Source organism: Musca autumnalis, unplaced genomic scaffold (assembly GCF_047663935.1).
Source record: "Musca autumnalis isolate F117 unplaced genomic scaffold, ASM4766393v1 scaffold_1, whole genome shotgun sequence".
NCBI lineage: Eukaryota > Metazoa > Arthropoda > Insecta > Diptera > Muscidae > Musca > Musca autumnalis.
In genome coordinates this window covers 179692536-179705092 of record NW_027411644.1, presented here as the reverse complement: position 1 = coordinate 179705092, position 12557 = coordinate 179692536, and the positions used below count along the sequence as shown (strand labels likewise).

At 34.3% G+C, this 12557-nt stretch overlaps 1 pseudogene; it reads right to left on the bottom strand.

The window, feature by feature from the left end:
* The window catches only part of LOC141389516 (uncharacterized), a 171879-nt pseudogene extending 161092 nt beyond the window's left edge, over window positions 1–10787 (bottom strand).
* Window positions 10788–12557: the final 1770 nt, after the last annotated feature.

The window sequence follows — 12557 nt, the reverse complement described above, 5'->3', positions numbered from 1 at the left end:
CCCAGTCCTACACTCCAACAGTAATATCAATTCCAAATTTCAGGAATCCAGCTCTATCCGTTCACCCAAATCCAAATTGTTCTAAATTTAGTACCATTTAGTACTTTTCCTAAACTCAAGTTTCCAAAAACCCTTTGGTGCATCTTTCTTACTCTTCGTCAGTGATCCTCAGTCCAAATTTGAGGAATCAAACTCTATCCTTTCACCCAAATCGAAACTGTACCAAATTTAGTGCTATTTAGTATTTTTCGTACCCTATGTACGAATTTCCAAAACTTCCACAATACTAAACTCCACCAGTAATCTCAGTTCCAAATTTCGAGATTCCAGAGCTATCCGTTCAGCCAAATACCCATTATACAAAATTTAGTTCCATTTAGTACTTTCCGTACACATAAGTACTAATTTCCAAAACCACCCTCATATCTCAATCCTACACTTCAACAGTAATATTAATTCCAAATTTCAGGTTTCCAGCTCTTTCCGTTCATTCAAATCCAAATGGTACTAAATTTAGTACCATTTAGTGCTTTTCGTACGCATAAGTACGAATTTTCAAAACTACCTCAATCCTACACCCCACCAGTAATCTCAATTCCAAATTTCGAGATTCCAGCTTTTATCCGTTCACCCCAATCCCCATTGTATCAAATTTAGTACCATTTAGTACTTTTCATACACATAAGTACGAATTTCCAAAAGTTCTTCAATCCTACACTCCAACAGTAATCTCAATTCCAAATATCAGGATTCCAGCTCTATCCGCTCACCCAAATCCCTATTGTAACAAATTTAGTACTATTTAGTACTTTTCGTACACATAAGCATGAATTTCCAAAACTACCCTCATATCTCAATCCTACACTACAACAGTAACCTTAATTCCGAATTTCAGGTTTCCAGCTCTTTACGTTCACCCAAATCTAAATTGTACTAAATTTAGTACCATTTAGTACTTTTCGTATACATGATTGGTAATTTTCCAAACCATTTCCTTTTAGAAGCACCACTTCCCAACCTTGATTTCCATACCAAATTCCTATATTCCTGGGGCCTATTATTGATTTCATTAATTATTTAGCGATTTCTTCAAATTACAGATTTTGAAATTGAATAGTTATGACTGTACATCTCCATATACGATAAAATTCTTAATTGCAAATTAATAGTGGTAATATGCAAAATTTTATTGCACTTTCATTGATTTGCAAACATTTAGTTATTCACGACATCTGTTGCAATGGAAGATAACAAATGTCTTGTCTTTCTATTATTTAGTGGTTTACGATAAAATAAGTGCGCCTAAAAGTAAACTACAAAATTTGAAATTATGTGTGATCGTTTACGGTATCATGAAGCTATAGCATTGTTAATTTGACACATGTCTTGCAGAGGGCCAACTAAGTGAGTAAGTACGTAATAATAATGAAAAATAAGGATTTTTGTTGTTGTTATTTTTTGTGGTTCCAGGACGAATTTTCTAAAACCCGACCTTATCTCGCACATTTGCATCAACAGTGACCCACTGGTAAAATTTGATGATGAGTCAGTCAGTCAGTCAGTCAGTCAGTCAATCACTTATCACCAAGCTCATTTATATATATAGATAGATAGATAATACGTTGATAAAATTAGTGAGAAACAAACGGTTATGTCATTTTGGTTATGTCGTGTGCCCCTATACCTTGTTTTCAGTTAGATATCTGCTTGTAGTGACTTCAAAAAATTGTCAAATGTTCTGAAAAACAAAAACTTAAAAAGGTGTTTGCGCGGAAGCTTTTTTTTATCGAATCACTTTATAATTAAGATTTTATGTAATCTTATGTAGGAACTCATCACGGTATGATACAGGACATGAGGTTGTAAACAGTCATAACACTAGTGCATGTACCAATTAATCAATTCTTAGAACTTAAAAAAGTATACAAAGTAGAAGAGTATTCTTTGAGATATTCAATACATAACCGTGCCTTTCTTAAGATAAATATTTTTTTATTAAAAGTTTTCATATATAAATACGTGTAATCGTCATAATGATTGCAATGACAATTAATGTCAAACAGTACCGAATGTGATGGCTTGATTGTTACAATGTCGGCGACGACAACGACGATGATGATGATGACAATGAGTGTAGCATTGATGATGATGCTTACTACGACGTTTTAAATTACAAAGGAAAACAACAAACATTTTGTTAAACATTCTTGTTCTTGTCCTTTCGTCACCATTGTCATTACCAACGTCGAGTGTCTCCTTTTTTGCATGTCTTAAAGTGTATAAGGTTTCAGGGATTTAAAACGTAATCAACTTAATTAAAAAAGAAACAAAATGTCTTGGTTGTTAAAGCTTATTATTTGCGATATTTCTCTTTCTTTGCATGTCATTCACATGTTTTTTATACCCTATACCACAATGTGGAAAAGGGTATTATAAGTTTTTTTTTGGTAAAAATTCATGTAACACCGCGAAATATTCGTCGGAGACCCCCAATGTGGTATACCAATCTTCATATCTCGACGAGATAAAGCGATTTTGAGGTGTGTGTCTGTCCGTCCGTCCGTCTGTCCATTATAAATTGTAAACACGCTCCAGGCCGCAATTATGGAAAGATCGTCACGAAATTTTGTATGGAAGTCGGGTTCAGATCAGAATAGATCCCTATTCTTATTGGTGATGATCGTGAAATATTTAGCGGGTGAAATGGACCAAAAACGTAATATTTATCCAATTTTCTAGCGGCTCTGTAGGTCTCAATAATAGTCCGATCCACGCGTAATTTTAAATAAGGTAAGAGTATATCACAAAGGAGAAGCTTGCAATTTGAGATGGCGATCGGATAATATTTAGAGGGTTAAATGGACCAAAACTTTTGTGTGAAAATTTTGAAAAATTTTAATATACAGCTTATATCATAAATCCTGGAAGTGACATTCCGGACAAGTGAGATATACTTGAAAGTGGAACGCTTGACCTTTAAATTGATGCCAATTATGTTGGTCTGCATGATCAGATAACAGAGTTACAGCCTAATATATTCCCTTATTTGTTTGTAGTGTAATAATAAACTCGCTAGAATTCGCAATTATACATCAATAGTCACGAAATTTTGCACCGGGTATAGGTAGAAAAAGATGCCTACAATTTTGAATGATGATCTGATATTCTTTAGCGGGTGAAACGGACCATTACTTTTGTATGAAAAATATAAACATTTTATTTTTGGTCAATATTTTAATTCCTTGAGGACATATATTTCGCAAAGTAGCCTACATATGGAAAAAAACTACTGAGCTTTCCTCTGATGTAAATTGCAATAAAGTGTTTGCTGGATAACGGGCCTACTGACTAATATATAAAGGGTTCTGTGTAGAGAACCACATTTGTATCCCATGCTACATATTGTCTCTCCAAAAGTTCGTCCTAGACCCCTTATTTGGTATGCCAAAATTCATGTCTCAACGAGATAAAGCGATTTAGCGATGTGTGTCCGTACATTAAAAATTGTAAACAAGATTAAGGCCGCAATTATGGACCGATTGTAACGAATTTTTTAAGGAGGTTAGGTTCGAGCCAGAATAGAAATGATTAGTTTTTGGTTATGATCGTGAAATGTTCAGGGGATGAAATGGACCAAAAACAAAATTTTAACCAATTTTGTAGCGGCTCTGTAGGTCAAAATAATAACCCGCAAACTTTTAAACAAAGTTTGAGTTTATGATGAAGAAGAAGCGTGCAAACCAACGTGAAGATCAGATAATACTTAGCGGGTTAAATGGACTGAAACTTTTGTGTGAAATTGGTAAAAATTTCAATAAGCGGCTAAACAACGGAAGTAGTAGTACTACATAAGTAGGTTTCATTACATTTTAGTTTGTGTGAATTAAATTTTCCTTTCCTGCTACAAAAATGTCTTTGTCACGCTAGATAACTTTTTGGTTTTGGTCATAAGTATTATACATTACATCTCTGATATTTGATAATTAAATTTTCACAATCATTGAAAAGAAGTTCCGCGGAGACCGATTGTCCAGGGATAGTGGTATAGGGTATCCCATGGTCGGCTCCGTCCGACTATAGACTTTTCTTACTTGTTTACTCATACTCTAGTTTCTTGTGAACTTGTTCTTCTGTCTTTCTGTCTGTCTGTTTGCTTGTAAGTACTGTGATATGCATGATATAACATAACGAACGATAATCTAACTTCACCTCTTAACTCGAAAGGAGATTATTCGCCACATCATTTTAGTTGAACACATTTTTTGAAACAAATTATTTCTTTTGCCCTGTAAGGTGAAATGAATTTATCTATGTTTGTCTCGTGTTTCCCTTTTTTCTCCTCGTTTAATTAAAACATCGTATAAGAGAATGTTTGTATTTTGTTTTTTTCTTTTCTTTCTGAATGAAAACTGAAACGAGCATTGGAAGGGATTACCGAAAAAGTATTCGTTACAATACATGAAATTGTTTTTAACATGTATGTAAAGTTTTAAACAAGGATTTATATATCGTCTGCTCCGTCGGAAAAGGTCGTAAGTCCCTCTCATTAAATGTTTCAGGAGGAAGAAAAAACATTCCAGCGCTTTCTGTATTAAAGTTTTAATTATGGTGATAAAGGCAGTATTCTTCGTTTATTTATTCCGCTTCAATACCTGTACTTTGTTTGATAAAATTCCCTCGCGTTTGGGAGATAATTGGATGTCTTTGGACTTACGACCTTTTCCTTGTACAGTTTTGTATTTTTGTAGGGACTTACGACCTTTTCCTACAATTTACGGACGTTTTTAAAATAACATATTTATACTCTACAAAACAATGTGGAAATGGTATTATAAGCTTATTTTGTCCAATATTCGTGAAACTTCGCGAAGTATTCGTCGTAGACCCCCCTCCCCTTGCCATTTTTTCATATCTTGACGAGATAAAACGATCTAGCTATGTGTACCCGTCCATCCATTAACCATTGTAATAAAACTCCAGGCCTCAATTTTGGACCGATCGTCACGAGATCAGGTTCCGACCAGAAGTGACCCCATTAGATGTTGTTTGTATTTTTGCTGCGAATTACGACCTTTTCCTTCAACATGAATTTCATGGAATAAAAAATTTACTGTATATACATAGTTTGCTTATTAACCCTTTCGGTGCTTCTTTTTTGTTTTTGATCTGAAAAATATATTTTTCCAATTTTATATATACTTAAGCCCACAATATGAATAATCAAAACTAATTTTTTAACATTTTGTTTGGAAAAGTGGTTTTTGGACACTATGCCATATGGCATAGAATGTATTTAAAGGAAAAAAAAACAAAACTAAAATATTCAAGTTTTTAATTAAATTTCATCTTATATAGGACCAGGAGGCCTTATAGAAGAGGAAGAGGTCTTCTTATAGAAGAGCAGGACGTCTTCTCATAAAAGAGTAGAAGATCCTCTCATAGAAGGGCAGGATGTATTCTCCTGGAAGAGCAAAAGGTCGTCTCATAGAAGGACAGGATGTTTTCACATAGAAGAGCAGGACGTTTGCATATAGAAGGGCAGGAGGTCTTCTTATAGAAGAGCAGGAGGTCTTCTTAGAGTAGAGCAAGAGGTCTTCTTATAGAAGAGCAGGAGGTCCTCTTCTTGAAGAGCAGGACGTCTCTTCATAGAAGAGCAGGACGTTTGCATATAGAAGGGAAGGACGTCCTCTGATAGAAGAGCAGGAGCCTTTTCATATAAGAGCAGGACGTTTGCATATAGAAGGGCAGGAGGTCTTCTTATAGAAGAGAAGGAGGACTTCTTATACAAGAGCAGGAGGTCTGCTCATAGAAGAGCAGGGCGTCTTCTCGTAGAAGAGAAGGACGTTTGGATATAGAAGAGCAGGAGGTATTCTTATAGAAGAGAAGGAGGTCTTCTTTTATAAGAGCAGGAGGTCTGCTCATAGAAGAGCAGGACGTCTTTTCATAAAAGAGCAGGACGTTTGCATATAGAAGGCGGGAGGTATTCTTATAGAAGAGAAAGGGGTCTTCTTATACAAGAGCAGGAGGTCTGCTCATAGAAGAGCAGGACGTCTTCTCGTAGAAGCAGGGCTGCCAGATTATTTTTATGGAAAATCGTCAAAATGACGATTTTTATTTTAGAAATCGTCAAATCTATTTTATAAAATCGTCAAAAAATCGTCAAAAATTAAAATACGCTCTTTTAGATATATTTTAATATATTTCTTATTAAAAGAAACATAAAATGGGTATTCAAGAATGTGAACAAACATTTCGCCATTAAGTTATTTATTTTTGTAAATATGGCATAACAATATGTTTTGTTAAGTTTTAAATCATTTTTGGTATAAAGTATACCCTCCATTGAATCATTATGAAGAGAATTTTGATATTTTATTTTTTAAGATTTACTTGGCTGAGAACACATTCAACATTTTCTGACGAATAATGTAATACCTAACATTAACTCCCAGCAAAACTACCCCTTACAAAAACCCTTACTAACCCTTTATTTTAACAAGGGCCTGTCGCGCCAATTATTGTTATTGTTATTGTTTGACCATTGAAATAAGTAGTTAAGAAAGTAGTCGCTTAAAATCGTGACTACTTATGTAATTACTTATTTTAGTGGACAAAAATAACCACAAATTTCGCGCGACATGCCCTTCTTAAAATAAAGGGTTGTTAAGGGGTATTTTTGGTGGGTTTCTTTACAAATTTTGTTCTAATAGGAAATGCATATGAGACATCACCACGTTTCAAACTGAATATTGCATTCCGAAAGCGAAATAAATCCGTTTCATTATTTTCAAACATTTCCGTAATATCCAAAAATCTTAGTTCACGAAATTTTGAATCCATTTTTTGTTTTTCCATGTTTACGAAATTTGAAAATTCTTTAAAGATTTCGAAAAACTAATAAAATTGCTATCACAATCAGATTTATTTCAATTTTAAAACAAGAGTATACTATTATTGAAACTTTGACCAATTTTTTTATAAATTTTCCAAAAAATTCAAAAATAATATAAAGGGTGTTTTTTTAAGCCCGGTAGAACTTGAAATTGTAAAAAATAACACAAAAAATTAAATTGTAATCAAAAATTTTTTTTATTCGAAAGATCAATACGTGACATTAACATTTGAAAATGATTTCGGGCATATGGGCACCGCGGCGGTTCTTGACGAAGTGCATTCTGGACGTCCAATTTTTGCCACTTTTTCGAGCACTGCGGGCCGTATGTCACGAATAACACGAACAATGCTGGCCTCCAAGCCATCAATTGTCGCTGGTTTATCAGCATAAACCAGTGACTTCACGTAGCCCCACAGGAAATAATCGAAAGGTGTCAAATCGCACGACCTTGGAGGCCAATTGACAGGTCCACTTCTCGAAATCAACTTATCGCCAAATTTTGATTTCAATAAGTCGATGGTTGCGTTCGCCGTATGGCACGTAGCGCCATCCTGTTGAAACCACATCTCCTCCGGATCAATGTCATCCATATTTTCAAACAAAAAATCATTGATCATGGTGCGGTAACGATCTCCATTGACCGTAACGCGAGCTCCGGCCTCATTTTTGAAGAAATAAGGTCCGATGATGCCACCAGCGTGAAAACCGCACCATACGGTGCATTTATCTGGATGTAATGGAGTCTGTAGGGTCTCTTGTGGATTGGTCTCACTCCATATGCGGCAATTTTGCTTATTAACAAACCCGTTAAGCCAAAAATGCGCCTCAAATGCGTTAAGCCAAAAATGCGTTAAGTCAAAAATGCGTCGTCTATAAGTTGCGCGAATCGACGACTGATTTTCAAAGTAAATTTGGATAATCTCGTAGCGTTGTTCAAGCGTGAGTCTATTCATGATGATTTGTCAGAGTATACTGAAACAAATAAAAAATAGTTTCATCAAAATTTAATTTTTTGTGTATTTGCAATTGTGTAGCAATTGTGTATTTTGCTTGGTTCACTTGAATCCTCTTTTGTTTTTTGTTAACAATTCCTTTGTGTATACACATAACTATATTTAATTATTGTCTACGAATTAATTATTAAAATCAACTAAGAATATTTGAGCAGTTTTTAGAAAATCGTGTTTTAACAAATTAATTATGACTTAATTAGCAAAATAACCAAAAATCGTCATTTTTTGGGCAAAAATCGTCAAATCGTCATTTATCAATTTTTGACCAAAAAATCGTCAAAATGACGATAAATCGTCAAATCTGGCAGCCATGCGTAGAAGAGAAGGACGTTTACATATAGAAGGGCAGGAGTTATTCTTATAGAAGAGAAGGAGCTCTTCTTATATAAGAGAAGGACGTCTGCTCATAGATGAGCAGGACGTCTTCTCACAGAAGGGCAGGAGACCTTCTTATAAAAAACCAGATGGTCTTCTCATAGAAGAGCAGGGGCCCTTCTTATAGAAAAGCATAAGATCTTCTCATTGAAGTCCAGGAGGTCTACTTATAGAAGACATGAAGGTTTGTCATAGAATATCTGGAGGTCTACTATTAGAAGATTTGGGGGTCTTCACATAGAAGGTCTTCTTATAGAATATCTGGAGGTCTTCTTTTAGAACATTTAAAGCCTTTTATAGAAGGCCTAGGGTCTTCTTATAGAAAACCTAGGGTCTTCTTATAGAAAAGCTAGGGTCTTCTTATGGAAGATTTGAGGCCTTCTTATAGAAAAACTGGAGGACTTCTTATAGAAGACCTGAATGTCTTCATATAGCAGATCTGAAGGACATCTTATAGAACACCTGAATGACATCCTATAGAAGGGCTGGAGGTCAGCTTGTAGAAGACGTGGGGGCCATCTTATATAATATCTGGAGGAGTTATTTTAGAAAATCTGCAAGAGTTGTTATACATCATCTGGAGGTTTTCCTATGGTGGATCTGGAGGTTTCCTTATAGAAGACCTGGAAGTCTTCGTATAGAAGACCTGGAGGTCTACTTATACAAGATCTGGAGTTCTTCTTATAGAAGGCCTGGAGGTCTATTTATACAAGATCTGGAGGTCTTCTTGTAGAAGATCTAGGGGTTTTACAATAGAAGATCTGGAAGTCAAACAAGGTGAAACATTTCCGTTGGGAAAAATCTATGCCATATGGCATAGTATGAAATATAAAAAATCTGGCAGCTCCATTGAACTGTATTTCGGATCTTTTTTTCGTTTTAATTATTAAGGCAATGATTATCTACTAAATTAAATACAAAAAGTTAACAAAAAAAATATTTTTGTTAATAAAATATATAAAATTATAAGATGGTATTTTCATGCAAATTTTAAATCGAACGAGGAGCGCTTGCTCTTTGCGACATAGCAATGTATAGGGTCCACCAATCAAAAATTTTTGTCGAATTATTTTTAGATAACACTTCAGGGAAAAATACAAAATTATTAAAAAAAGAGTGCCCATAAGTATTTTGCCTTAAAACGGCCTTCAAAAACTGGTTATGCCATATGGCATAGAATCCCCGAAAGGGTTAAATTAAAAAAATGCTTATTTGTGTGGTCAGAATGGTAAAAACAAAACAAATTAGTGTGACTAAAAAAATTAAGTGGTTACAAATCTAACATTTAAAAAAATTCAAAAATAATATAAATGCATATTTTGATTAAGCTACTCTTTTGGCAAATTATCGTAAAACTTGTGGTGATGTAGAGGTAGTGTTTGTTTTAAATATTGTAAATCTTCATATTTCTTAGCAGTTATTTTTCTTCTCTCACTGTATAATTGCGGTAGGTTTGAAAACTCCAATGCAGTTATTCCACTGTTAATTTTTTGAGGCAAAGTCTTCCACTGATCCGAATAGTTGAGCTTAAAAAATGTATTCCCATTTGGCGTGTATTTAAAGCCACGCACATCCGTTACTTTAGCATCGCCTTTTCCACGACCAGGTCGAATAGATTTAAAAAATGAAACGTTTTTAAAACTTTTAAAAAATGTATGATTCAAATACATAACTTCGTGGGGCTGCTTTGCTTACACCAATATATTGGGATGGGACATCAATATCTTTATTTTTCAAGGCTCGTTCAACTGAGGAGTGGACTCTATCTGCTTCCATTTTGGGTGTGGCCGTTTTCTAGAATTTTTTATTCAATAATAATATAATGTTTAATTGGTGCATTAAGCAATGCGTTGCTCATTATACAGTTTCGATTTTGGTATGTACAACCATCACTGTAAAATATTATTTTGTAGGATTTTTATTATCAGCAGAACTTTTTCCTCGATAAAAAAGTCCATATGCTTGCAAACTCTTCTGCGCTCAAACCACCTTCCGTCTCATCCCACAGAAAACAATAAGCTTTTGGATTTTTTAAGTTGTAAAAAACTAAATTATGAATTTGTAGCTTTGATCGATAATTTAAGCTGCTGACCTGCGATTTTGGAGCCATTAGGACAGCTTGTAGGTCAACAGTGAAAACATGACTTTCTTCTTCCTTATCTTTAAGTTTTTCTTTTCTGGCATCTTCCTTCTTTTTTTTGGTGAAAGTTATATTCTTCTTGCCCGAGTTTTCCAACTAAATATCGAGCACAAATTTAACATTTGTCTTTTTTAGAGGTAAACAATTCTAATTTTTTTGATTTAAACATCTCATAAAATGTGGTCCTGCAATATGGTTTAATCTTCTGTTTTGTGCAGAAATCATTAACATAAAATATGTAAAGTTGCCCTTTGGAAGCCCATTCAGATAAAAGATATTTTTTGCTAGTGAGCGCACGACAATAATGTGACTCCATTTTAGGCAGGTAATCAAAAAACGAGTTGAGACATTGCCGACGATGCATTAGACATCCGTTTTTTTAACCACTTTTGTTTTTCAATGTACGCGCAATGTAACTGCTGTTTGACCATACTGTGATAGCTCGTTCACCAATTTTTTGTCTTCCCATGTATTTCTGTCCCATCTCCCTGCATCTTTTGTTTTTGTCTGCAAACCATGTAGAAACATCATCATGAAATCTCTTCCTGCGTTTAGGAAGTTCATCATCTGAGCTTTCAGAATCACTGTGAAAACCATAGGTATCTAGACCCATGACACCGTCGTCTAATTCCATTCCAAATTCATACTGCCCGTTGTTAGCAGAAACCATGATGCCTTCGTAGTTTAATGACATTTCAATCAGTTAACATTTTAGAATCATTTAATAAGATAAACATTGCTATTACCCGTTCGATAGAAGGTATTGCTTTATTGAATTCAGAATACAAACTAATATCGTTATGTGAATAAATGTCCCTGGAGAAAGCACATGTTACCAGCCTACTTGGTTCAGTTAATAAAGTTAAGTAAGATATATGTACGACAGAAAAAACAGTAAAAATTATGATTTTTTTTAAAAATTTTTCAATATGTTAGGCATTTGTACACATGCAGCATCCTAATTGGTATCAATGAAAAGCCAGAAGTCCATCTTTCATAATCAGTTCGCTTATAGATGAAAATATATGTATTACAAATGTAAATTTTCGTTGCAATATAGAAATTATCACATTTTTGTTCAAAAGTTCCGTCCACTTGCTCCGCCAAATATCTTCCGATTATCATCCAAAGGTGTATGATAGTTCTTTGCATTGTACCCCAACCATGGATGACGTTAAATATTATATCTGAACTACATTAGCTGTAGTATTCTTTTAAAATATAAATATTCCTGTGGACTTACGACCTTTTCGTACTCAAATTTGTACGTTTTGTGGACTTACGACTTTTTCCGACATGGGCAAAACATATAGTGAAACGCGACATACTACCATTCTCTTTGTATCATACGACGTGTTTTGACTTGTACTATCATTCTGTAACAAAAACGCGATTTCCAACAAAAGTGGACTTACGACCCACAGTGTCACGACCGTGGCCAAAAATGGTAAAAACTAAATACTTCGTTGAACAAATTTATTGATGGGGAGTGATAGAAAACATATTAATTAAGAAGAATCTGAATTTTGGTACTGATACGTGAAGTAGTTTTTGCTATATGAGGATTTAAATCCGACAATTTTAGTTAATACGTATTTTTGTGAGTTTTTTCTAAAATTAATAAATTATATTATGCGTTAATATTTAAAATTTAAAAGTAACGGTCGCTGCAAAAATGGTTCCTAAGTTCTCTTGGGATGTAATAAACATGGCTACACCTTTGTTTGCATGTAAATATTAATCATATGGTGTTTACATTTACCCAAACATGTATTACTAAGTTTATTAATTTTCTGAAGCAAATTTTAAATTGAGTGGAGTGGGAAAAAAATTGTAGAAAAGTGTATATCGATATTTTTTGCTGTATGAGTAGTAAAAAGTGAGTACTTCAAATATATAAAAGTCCCAGCTGCAGAGGTTTGCAGACGAATGTGTCACTTCTCTTTTTCAGCGACCACCTCACTGAGAGGATACCCCCTTTTTTAACAAATCGTTTTGCGGTGTTGGCTATAGCCCGAAAACGAATGAACCGATCATCATATATTTTTGTGGGCTTATTAAGTAACTAATAGTCTTGCTTTAAAACGAAAGAATTTTTAAAAATATAAATTTAAAAAAAAAATTGTGAACAGCG